This window comes from Melanerpes formicivorus, unplaced genomic scaffold, assembly GCF_026170545.1.
Source record: "Melanerpes formicivorus ecotype bairdi unplaced genomic scaffold, bMelFor1.0.p_v2 SCAF_101, whole genome shotgun sequence".
Taxonomy (NCBI): Eukaryota; Metazoa; Chordata; class Aves; order Piciformes; family Picidae; genus Melanerpes; species Melanerpes formicivorus.
This window is the reverse complement of record NW_027142453.1, coordinates 1,885,426-1,896,679: the sequence shown is the minus strand read 5'-3', so window position 1 is coordinate 1,896,679 and position 11,254 is coordinate 1,885,426. Positions and strand designations below refer to the sequence as shown.

General features: G+C 45.6%; 1 long non-coding RNA gene across 1 annotated transcript in view; it reads left to right on the top strand.

The window, feature by feature from the left end:
* LOC137455552 (uncharacterized) overlaps positions 1-11,254 on the top strand; it is a 258,251-nt gene that overhangs the window by 225,108 nt on the left and 21,889 nt on the right. Inside the window, exon 5 of the long non-coding RNA XR_010990846.1 lies at positions 6,736-6,846. This is a non-coding gene — a long non-coding RNA (uncharacterized lncRNA). The remainder of the gene's footprint in view (positions 1-6,735; positions 6,847-11,254) is intronic.

The window sequence follows — 11,254 nt, the reverse complement described above, 5'->3', positions numbered from 1 at the left end:
GCTTCCTGTCTTAACTGTTAAGACATCCTGGCCTGTATCAGGAACACTGTGGACAGCAGGAGCAGGGAAGTCATTGTGCCCCTGCACTGAGCACTGGTTAGGCCACACCTTGAGTCCTGTGTCTAGTTCAGGGCCACTCAATTTAAGGATGTTGAGACACTTGAACGTGTCCAGAGAAGGGCAACAAAGCTGGGGAGAATCCTCAAGCACAAACCCTGTGAGGAGAGGCTAAGGGAGATGGGTTGCTTAGCCTGAAGAAGGGGAGCCTCAGAGGAGAAATTCTTGCTCTCTACAACTACCTGAAGGGAGGCTGTAGTCAAGAGGGGGTTGGTCTCTTCTCCCAGGCAACCAGCACCAGAACAAGAGGACACAGTCTCAAGCTGCGCCAGGGGAGGTTTAAGCTGGATGTTAGGAAGAAATTCTTCATAGAGTGAGTGTTTTGCCATTGGAATGGGCTGCCCAGGAAGGTGGTGGAGTCAATGTGTTTAAGAGGAGACTGGATGGGGTGCTTAGTGCCATGGTTTAGTTGATTAGATGGTGTTGGCTGATACATTGGTCTTGATGATTTTGAAGTTCTTTTCCAACCTGGTCCTCTCCTCTCTCTTCTTCTCTTCTCTTCTCTTCTCTTCTCTTCTCTTCTCTTCTCTTCTCTTCTCTTCTCTTCGCTTCGCTTCGCTTCGCTTCTCTTCGCTTCTCTTCTCTTCTCTTCTCTTCTCTTCTCTTCTCTTCTCTTCTCTTCTCTTCTCTTCTCTTCTCTTCTCTTCTCTTCTCTTCTCTTCTCTTCTCTTCTCTTCTCTTCTCTTCTCTTCTCTTCTCTTCTCCTCTTCTAAGCCCTCTTCCCTCCCCCCAGCTTCTTACTGACAGGAAAATTTAGCATAATTTCCTTCTCACTGAGGCCCTTTTCCTAGTTTGCTAGATGCAGATGTGGTCCCCAGCAGTCCCTTTCTACTATTTTCATCCCTTGTATTTTTTCCAGGTGAACACTCTGCAACTCTCTTAACAAAGGATTTATTTTTTAATACTTTTTTTTTTTTTTAATCCAAGACATTTCTGGTAGGAGGCACATAACAGAAACATTTGTCAAATGCTGCTGCCTCTTTCCTTGGATATGGGAAAACATTTTCTTGAAAGGGGAAAACCACATGAATAGAGTCTGCTAGTCCCACAAGCCTCCTGTCTGCGAGCATCCCCACCCTGGGGATATAAGCTGTGTTACTGGCTCAGGGGAACGGGTTTAGAGGAGCCCTTTGTTGAAATATTGGCAGCACATCACTGGACTTGCTGACATTGCAGATGGAGTGCTTTGCCGAACAGATGGATCCTCAGCTTCTGAAAGAAAGGGAAGGTACTCGATGTACCATGGCAAGAAAGGAAGGGGGTATTCCAGGCATATGGAAAGGCTGGGAAGAAGTGCTCTTTTTGGTGCACTTGGAGCCTAGCAACATCTCTTTAACAAACTTGGGAAGACATAAGCATGGCATTCTGTGAGAGGCTGAAGGGAATGTAACAAACATGGGGAAAGTAATTTGCACAAAGTCAGTAAGGGAGGGATTGGGATTGTTTAGCCTGGAGAAGAGGAGGCTCAGGGGAGACCTTCTTGCTCTCTGCAACTACCATCACTACCCACAGTAGTGTCTTTTCTTTGGTTGTTAGGAAGAAGTTCTTTCCAGTGAGGGTGGTGAGACACCAGAACACGTTGCCCTAAGACACTGTGGATGTCAATGGGTCTATGTCCCAGTGGAGGCCAGTGACAAGTGGAGTCCCTCAGGGATCAGTCCTGGGACCTGTCTTATTCAACATCTTTGTGGGTGACATGGACAGTGGCATTGAATGCACACTCAGCAAGTTTGCTGATGACACCAAGCTGTGTGGGGCGGCAGACACACTGGAGGGAAGGGAGGCCATCCAGAGGGACCTGGACAGGCTGGAGAGGTGGGCACAGGCCAACCTCATGAAGTTCAATAAGAGCAAGTGCAGGGTCCTGCATCTGGGTCGAGGCAATCCCAGGCACAAATCCAGGCTGGGCAGTGACTGGCTGTAAAGTAGCCCTGAGGAGAGAGACTTGGGGGTGCTGGTGGACATAAAGCTCAACATGAGCTCTCAGTGTGCACTTGCAGCCCGCAAGGCCAATCAGATCCTGGGCTGTATCAGGAGAAGTGTGGCTAGCAGGTCGAGGGAGGTGATCCTCCCCCTCTACTCAGCCCTGGTGAGACCCCACCTGGAGTACTGTGTCCAGTTCTGGAGCCCCTATTACAAGAGGGATGTGGAGGTGCTGGAAGGTGTCCAGAGAAGGGCCACGAGGATGATCAGAGGGCTGGAGCACCTCTCCTATGAGGACAGAGTGAAGGAGTTAGGGCTGTTCAGTCTGGACAAGAGAAGGCTCTGAGGTGACCTAATTGTGGCTTTCCAGTGTCTGAAGGAGGCCTACAGGAAGGCTGGGGAAGGACTGCTCAGGATCTCAGGTAGTGATAGGACTAGGGGGAATGGAATGAAGCTGGAGGTGGGGAGATTCAGGATGGACATGAGGAGGAAGTTCTTCCCCATGAGAGTGGTGAAGCCCTGGAATGGGTTGTCCAGGGAGATGGTTGAGGCCCCGTCCCTGGAGGTGTTTAAGCCCAGGCTGGATGAGGCTCTGGCCAGCCTGATCTAGTGTGGGGTGTCCCTGCCCATGGCAGGGGGGTTGGAACTGGATGATCCTTGTGGTCCCTTCCAACCCTGAATGAATGATACTATGATACTATGGTGTTCAGGGCCAGGATGGATGCAGCCTTGAGCACCCTGGTCTAGTGGAGGGTGTCCCCCTAGCAGGGGGGTTGGCACTAGATGATCTTCAGGGTCGCTTCCAACCCAAACCATTTTAGATTGGAATGGACTGGATACTGGCAAAAAATTTCTTTGCTGCAAGAGCAGTCAAGCATTGGAGCAGGCTGTCCAGGGAGATGGTGGAGTCACCATCCCTGGAGGTGTTCAAGAAATGTGGGCATGTGACACTTCAGGACATAGCTTAGTGGTGATGGTAGCTCGCTTATGGTTGGACTTGATGATCTTAGAGGTCTTTTCCAACCTTACTGATTCTATGATTCTATGATCATTAGAGGTGTTTAGGAGGAGACCTGATGGGGTCCTTGGTTGCATGGTTTGGTTGATTAGGTGGTGGTGGATGATAGGTTGGACACGATGATCTTGAAGGTATCTTCCAACCTGGTCTATTCTATTCTATTCTATTCTATTCTATTCTATTCTATTCTATTCTATTCTATTCTATTCCATTCCATTCCATTCCATTCCATTCCATTCCATTCCATTCCATTCCTCTTTATTGTGATATGATTTAGGGTATGACAACAACGGACTCTAATCCTTATTTTTGCCTCCTGGGTTAATTAGACAATTTCAGCACCTCTTGAATGCAGATGTTAAAGCTGTTTAGCGATAGGAAGGATGCCAAACCCAGATTTTCTGAGAGAAAAAATAACAATGAAGGTGATAAAGGGCAAAAAAATGTCAAGGTTCTTTCAAAGTGTGGCTCACTGCCGAAAGCAGCTATGCAAAAATATCACTTTCCATACTCAGGGTTGTTTTCTGCAGCAATAGAAATGTCTCAAATATTTTTCCCGAAGAAAATAAAGTGGATTGGATTACATGCCCACTTGTGCATCAACTGTGCTCCATTTTGCAGGACTGAATTCTCAGGGAGGCTCTGAGATAAAATAAACAAGGAATCCCATCATTGAATTTTAGTATGAACATTTTTCAGACCGTTGTGCCTGGATCCCTGCCAAGTTTTAGGCCTATAATAAATTAATTCCAACCCACACAAAAGGGAAAGGGGGGGGGGGGGGGGGGATCCAACAATTTCTACCAGACAAAAACACCAGGCAATTTTTTTATGGGGGGAAACAAATGGCCAAGAATAATTTATTGGAAAAGTAATTATCTAAAGAGAGAGTGGGCTCTTCTCTTTAATTGGAAATGAAAACATAGTATAAGAGGAGCATCAGCATTTTGCTTCACCAGCCTGGTTAAATTGAATGCAAAGTTAAGATGTTGCTTTCCTTTTGTTTCATTTCTCCTTACACCCCATACTGCAATTGAGGCCTCTTCCTTCTGTCCTGTGGCAAAATCTAATCTGGCTGCCACAGAACCTGTGAAATTCATGGAGGTGACGAGCCAGGGTCTGCTTCTGCATTGTATGTCTGGCTTTATTGAATCGCCAGTCACCCTCAGATAATAAATATTTCATATGTTGGACAGGTGAAAGGTTTCATTCAGCTGCAGATCTGCTTCCAAGGCAACCAATTCCTGTCATTTGAACAGTTTAAACATGTTGAAAACAAAGCTTGTTTTCTGGGTTTCTCCTCTATGATTTTATGTGTAAAGCATTATCTGTCTCCCTTCTGTTCCTGCTACAAGCAGATAGGGAAAAGCTGATAGCATTACCAAATAAGTCTGAACAATTTATAACCTAAATGTCTTCTCTCTTCCAGTCAAGAAGGAATGAAAAAATACCATTGCATTTTACAAGCATAGAGTAAACACCTAGGGAGATGAAATTGTCTGAGTTACCATCTGTAAATACTCTGCATGCAAAATATATGTGCAGTCACAGTACTTCATTGTTCCTGCCAGCATGTTTCTTTGGGATAGGATAGGATGGGATAGGATAGGATGGGATAGGATAGGATAGGATAGGATAGGATAGGATAGGATAGGATAGGATAGGATAGGATAGGATAGGATAGGATGGAATGGAATGGAATGGAATGGAATGGAATGGAATGGAATGGGATGGGATGGGATGGGATGGGATGGGATGGGATGGGATGGAATGGAATGGAATGGAATGGAATGGAATAGAATAGAATAGAATAGAATAGAATAGAATAGAATAGACCAGACCAGACCAGCTTGGAAGAGACCTTCAAGATCATTGAGTCCAAACTATCAATGATAGACGTTACCTCACAATCTTTGCCCAGTAATTCCATTCTTGACTTGGATTTCCTTCTCGAGCAGGATCAGTACCACCAGTCTTTACCACCCCAAGGTGGTTTGAGCCTTAACTGGGATTTAAGAGCTCAGATGGGGGTAAGACTGAGAATCCCTCCCCTGCCCCCTCCCCTTCTTTCCTGATTGAGAGGGGGGAAAAAAGGGGGAAGGAGAAAGTACAGGGAGAGATAAGGGAAGGGAAAAAAAGAAAGGAAAGAAAAAGGGGGTAAGGAAAGAAAAGGGAAGAGGCAAATCTACCAAGAAATAATTTGGAGTTGGTTTGGAAGTAGAGAGGTAAAATTTTCTTTAATACATATATATCAATAACAGGAAGGGTTCACAAGGGTAAGGAACAAGGATGGATGGTAAAACTATGTACAAAACCAACAGTCCTTTGAAGAAGTGTCGATGCAGCAGGGAGGAGGACCAGGCCCAACCACGTGGCAGAGAGCCTGGAAGCCAGCAGCAACTCTCTTAGTCCTTTTGTCCCAGCAAGGCAGAAGTTAAAGAGAGCAAATGGCTTCAGTGTCTTCCTTTTTATATGCTTTCTGGACAGGGAATGGGAGTGGAACAGACTAACTTGGTTTCACAGGGAGAAAACAACCCTCCAGGGAGAGCAAGGCTCTCACACCCCCCACCCCACTTTCAGGATGGGTATAACCCATCACACTAAGTTACCAAGAAGCTAGTTAGCACAATGTCTTCAACAATATCTGATTCCTGCAAATGTCAGTGCTTGTTGTGGATCTTTTGGGACAACGTCTGCTGTATTCTTTACCTCTTGCAACTGAACATGCTCTTCCTCTGCACGTTCCCAAGTGCAATGGGCAGCTGCCTTCTCTCCTCAAGTCCTACCCGCCCCAACATCTAGGCTTTCTGACTCATGCTGTGCCCCATGCCCAACTCTAGAACACTGCCTATATCCTCTGCTGATGACTTCAACAAGCACATCTCTTTCCTGTCTGCTGTTTTGATGAACGAAGAAATATATGGGAGCCGAGGTGAAATTTTGGTAGGCAGACTTCAACTAAAGGAGTTTTCTACCACCTCATATCAGGCTCAGAGACATTTTTAGTTGAATCTGACCTTCAGCATGGATATTCCCATAATGTGATTATGGTAGAATGGTGGCATTTCTCCAGGGGGGACACAGCTGGTTTAGGAAATAAGATGGAGAATACATCTTGGGGTGAGATTGACAGGTTTTGGGTATTCTGATGGAGATCCATACACAGGTGGCTTATTTAATCTCTCTATCCTCTCTTTCTACTTACTGTAGCAGTGCTTTGCAGTGATGTTCTATTTGGGGACTAGGAGGGCTTTTGAGATCTATTCAGAAAGACTAACATGACATGCACAACTGCTGGTTTGGGTTTAGGAGGGAGGTGGAAAATGAATGCAGTTTGTGACAGGCGCTTTTTTGTGCCTGGTAGCTCTGTGGATGATCCCCTCCCCACCCCCATTAAAACCAATTAAACCATATCTGACCTTGAAGTTCTCTCCCTTATTTCCAGGTGTATAGATTTTAGCCAGCAGGTCTCTGGTTAACCCCTCCTCACTGTTGCTCATTTCCTGCCACTCAGCAGACACACCACTGAGTGTTAAGCATGTGAACTCAAAGACGCTCCCTCTCTCCTGTACGGTCTTAATAGCAAGCAGCCACGAGCCGGGCTTCTCCAGGCAGAATTATTTTCTACCTAAGAAATACAGGCTTCAGGAGCATGCCCTTTCTCTCACCCTTTTCAGATTACATTAAAAGCATCTACTTCAAGAAACTACAACTGTGTTTATTGGAGTGTTGAATTTGGAAGCAGTGCTGGGATCCCTGCCACGGCACGCTTGAACCGTGAAACCCAGGTCAGTTCCATTTTTTGGTTCTCATGTACTGGCACAGCTCTGCAGTGGTTTGAGCTCCCAGGTCTCTGTGGGAGCAATTCTTCTTTTAACATGCAGAAAACATGATTTTATGTTTTTGTTTTTTTCATTGTATAACCTTACTTCTTGTTGAGTTTTCTCTTTTTTTCTCTTTTTTCCCCTCATTGGTTTTTTTTTTTGTGTGTGTGTGCTACTAAACCAAAATGTCAGGGTGGCATGTCAGTAAACACAATGTGTTCAAAAAGGATCATGCTGACAAGCTGGAAAACTAAATGCTCTCCTTTAAACAGGCAGGAACAGCTTGGATTCTTTTTTTTTCCTTCCTGCCCACCAGTCTATCCCTGGACTCGAGGAGATGGCTGTGCTTAGTCTGCTTCTTGCTCTGTCACTGTGACTGCTGGCTAGTGCACTAGAGAACACTCTTGAGGAATGGGAGGATAACAAGTTTCAATCACTGTTCACTGAGGTTGACTTTGTGACTCAAAGGCTACTGACTCAATAGCCTCATAGTTTTGCCAGTGAATCAACCCCTTCTCTGCCTTCCAGCCTTTTATGGCATTAGGGATTTTGTGGACTCGTCATATTGCTCTGGAGGAGAGTGCTGGGGTGGCTATTGCACTTTCTGCAGCTGAGAAGTGTTGCCTGGGGTACTTTCTGAGAAGTCTGGCTTTGTCAGTAATCACTATAGAACTCACACTCCAGATTTCACCCAAACTTAGTTTGCATTACTGAAAATTTGGAATGAAGCTGGATCTGGAGGTGGGGAGATTCAGACTGGACATGAGGAGGAAGTTCTTCACCATGAGAGTGGTGAAGCCCTGGAATGGGTTGTCCAGGGAGGTGGTTGAGGCCCCATCCCTGGAGATGTTTAAGAGCAGGCTGGATGTGGCTCTGTCCAGCCTGATCTAGTGTGGGGTGTCCCTGCCCATGGCAGGGGGGTTGGAACTAGATGATCCTTGTGGTCCCTTCCAACCCTGACTGATTCTATGAAAATTTCATGTGTGTTGTCATTCACTGCAAGGTGGATTTTCACAGGGGCAATAAAAGGTAGCAAGATCTCATAGCTGCCTTGGTTTTGCCTCAAAATGTGCGGTGGATTACTCTGTTTGAAGGCACAGGACTGTTTGTCTGCTTATAGGGAAAACATCTGGAGGCTTTGTGCAAGGAAATTTTTTGGTGTCTCACTGTGGTGTTCAACTGGCTTCCCTTTAATTTTTGTCCCCTGCTCCCCAGTTGTTTTATGCTTTAATGTTGCTAGAGTGCTCTTGGAGTAAGTGTTCCTCTCAGTGAAATTCATGAGAAGTCATGTTTTTTTAATGTTTCATAGAATGGATGAAGAATAATCTGGAATATGCCCAAACGTGGACTTTTCACTACCAAGAAAACTTCAGTTAGAGCCATGGTCCCAACTAAGAGTCTGAAGAGCAAATACTGTGCCTAGCCCCACGCTTTTCTGTGGTACATTGAATTACTCTGCTTCTAAGCATGCTCCCCTTTTTTTCAACTTCTCTTTCTTTTTGAGTTTGTTCATTGTCTAAATATTTTAGGTCACTTCTCCAACATCTGAACAGAACAGAATAAAAAGAATAGAATAGAATAGAATAGAATAGAATAGAATAGAATAGAATAGAATAGAATAGAATAGAATAGAATAGAATAGAATAGAATAGATCAGACCAGGTTGGAAGAGACCTTTGAGATCATTGAGTCCAACCCATCATCCAAAACGATCTAATCAACTAAACCATAGCACTAAGTGCCTCATCCAGTCTCTTAAACACTTCCAGTGATGGTGACTCCACCACCTCCCCAGGCAGCACATTGCAATGGCCAATCACTCTTTCTGTCAAGAACCTCTTCCCAACATCCAGCCTAAATCTCCCCTGGTGCAGCTTGAGACTGCATCCTCTTGTTCTGGTGCTGGTTGCCTGGGAGAAGAGACCAACCCCCACCTGGTTACAACCTCCCTTCAGGTAGTTGTAGGGAGCAAGAAAGTCTCCCCTGAGCCTCCTCTTCTCCAGGCTAAGCAACCCCAGCTCCCTCAGCCTCTCCTCACAGGGCTGTGCTCCAAACCTGTCCCCAGCTTTGTTGCCCTTCTCTGGATACCGTCCAGCAACTCAACATCTTTCCTAAACTGAGGGTCCCAGAACTGGACACAGTACTCAATGTGTGGCCTAACCAGTGCTGAGTACAGGGCAGAATGACTTCCCTGCTCCTGCAGGAATACTTTAAAAGTAATGCTCTGTGACCTTCCCATGGCAGAAAAATTTCATGGAAGAGATCAATACAATTTCTAGGCATAATATGTATTGAACACAAGTTTTGTGTGACTGAAAATTCTGTAAGTGCACCATGGATGTTTAGTTGCTATTGGCAGTCAAGAAGTGCTTTTCTGTATTAACCAGATGCTGTGCTTTGGGGATATGAATAGGTGGGAGAAAGTGATCAAACTGGTGAAACCACACCTCTGGGAACATGTAATGGGATCTTTCCTGCAATATGCAAATGGTGCTGACACATTGCTATATAAACAATTCATGGGAGAAGTGGTGAGAGGTAGTTAAAGAGCTGGATCACATATCAAAGATAAAATCCATCAGTGGGAAGGGAAATATGTGTTAAAAGAAAAGATGTGGGTTTGCTCTCTACAGCTACCTGAAGGGAGGTTGTAGCCAGGTGGGACTTGGTCTCTTCTCCCAGGCAACCAGCACCAGAAGAAGAGGACACAGTCTCAAGCTGTGCCAGGGGAGGTTTAGGCTGGATGTTAGGAAGAAATTCTTCATAGAGAGAGTGATTGCCCATTGGAATGGGCTGCCTGGGGAGGTGGTGAAGTCACCATCACTGGAGGTGTTTAGGAGGAGGCTTGATGGGGCGCTTGGTGCCATGGTTTAGTTGATTAGATGGGGTTGAGTGATAAGTTGGACTCAATGATCTCAAAGGTCTCTTCCAACCTGGTCTGGTCTATTCTATTCTATTCTATTCTATTCTATTCTATTCTATTCTATTCTATTCTATTCTATTCTATTCTTCTATGCTATGCTATGCTATGCTATTCTATTCTGAAGTTCTTCCCAGAAAGAGTGATTGGCCATTGGAATGTGCTGCCCAGAGAGGTGATGGAGTCACCGTCCCTGGAGGTGTTCAAAAAGTGATCGGACGTGGCACTTGAAGCCATGGTTTAGTTAGTCCCGAGGTGTTGAGTGATAGGTTGGACTTGATGATCTCTGAGGTCTTTTCCAACCTTATTGATTCTATGATTCTATGATAAATGAATAATAATTAAAAAGTCTTTGCCCAAAGCAGGAGGTTGCACTGAGGAATAAATAGCAAACAATTTATCACAATTGCTGCAGCTCAGTTTAAAGGAACCTTTAGCAAACCAGGATGCACAGAGTTTGTGAAAAGGAGCCTTTAGCAAACCAGGATGCATAGAGTATGTGAAAACCAGAACTTTTAAATCTGGTTACTTTTCAGGCTGAAGAAACACACTGCTTACTTTTCAGTGCTAAAACCACTCTTGCCATTTCTATTCTGAGCATGAGCAATGAGCTCAGGCAGCCCAGCAAAACATATTTCAGGGTCATATACAGACACGGATCAATGAGTGCTAGCAAACCTTATTGACACCAGCAGAAGCTGAACTCATGGCTTCAGTCAGTGTTGCATTTTACGCCGTGTGAGGAAAGGACAGCAAGATTGAGTTTGTCAACAGCACCAAGCTGTGCAGCGTCGCTGACACACTGCAGGGAAGGAATGCCATCCAGAGGGACCTTGAAAGGCTTGAGGGGTAGGCCCCTCATGAAGTTCAACAAGGTCAAGTGTGAAGGAAGTCCTGCACCTGGTTAGCAGTAATCCCAAGCACAAATCATTGTATCATAGTATCATAGTATCAGTCAGGGTTGGAAGGGACCACAAGGAGCATCCAGTTCCAACCCCCCTGCCATGGGCAGGGACACCCCACACTAGATCAGGCTGGACAGAGCCTCATCCAGCTTGGGCTTAAACACCTCCAGGGATGGGGCCTCAACCACCTCCCTGGACAACCCATTCCAGGGTTTCACCACTCTCATGGGGAAGAACTTCCTCCTCACATCCAGCATGAATCTCCCCACCTCCAGCTTCATTCCATTCCCCCTAGTCCTATCACTCCCTGAGATCCTGAGAAGTCCTTCCCCAGCCTTCCTGTAGGCCTCCTTCAGATACTGGAAGGCCACAATTAGGTCACCTGGGAGCCTTCTCTTGTCCAGACTGAAGTGCCCCAACTCCTTCAATCTGTCTTTATAGGAGGACATGCAGGCTGGGCAATGAGTGGAAGGATCTGCAGCCCTTCAGAGAAGGGCTTGGGAGTACTGGGAGATGAAAAACTAAGTATGAAGCAACAATTTGTACT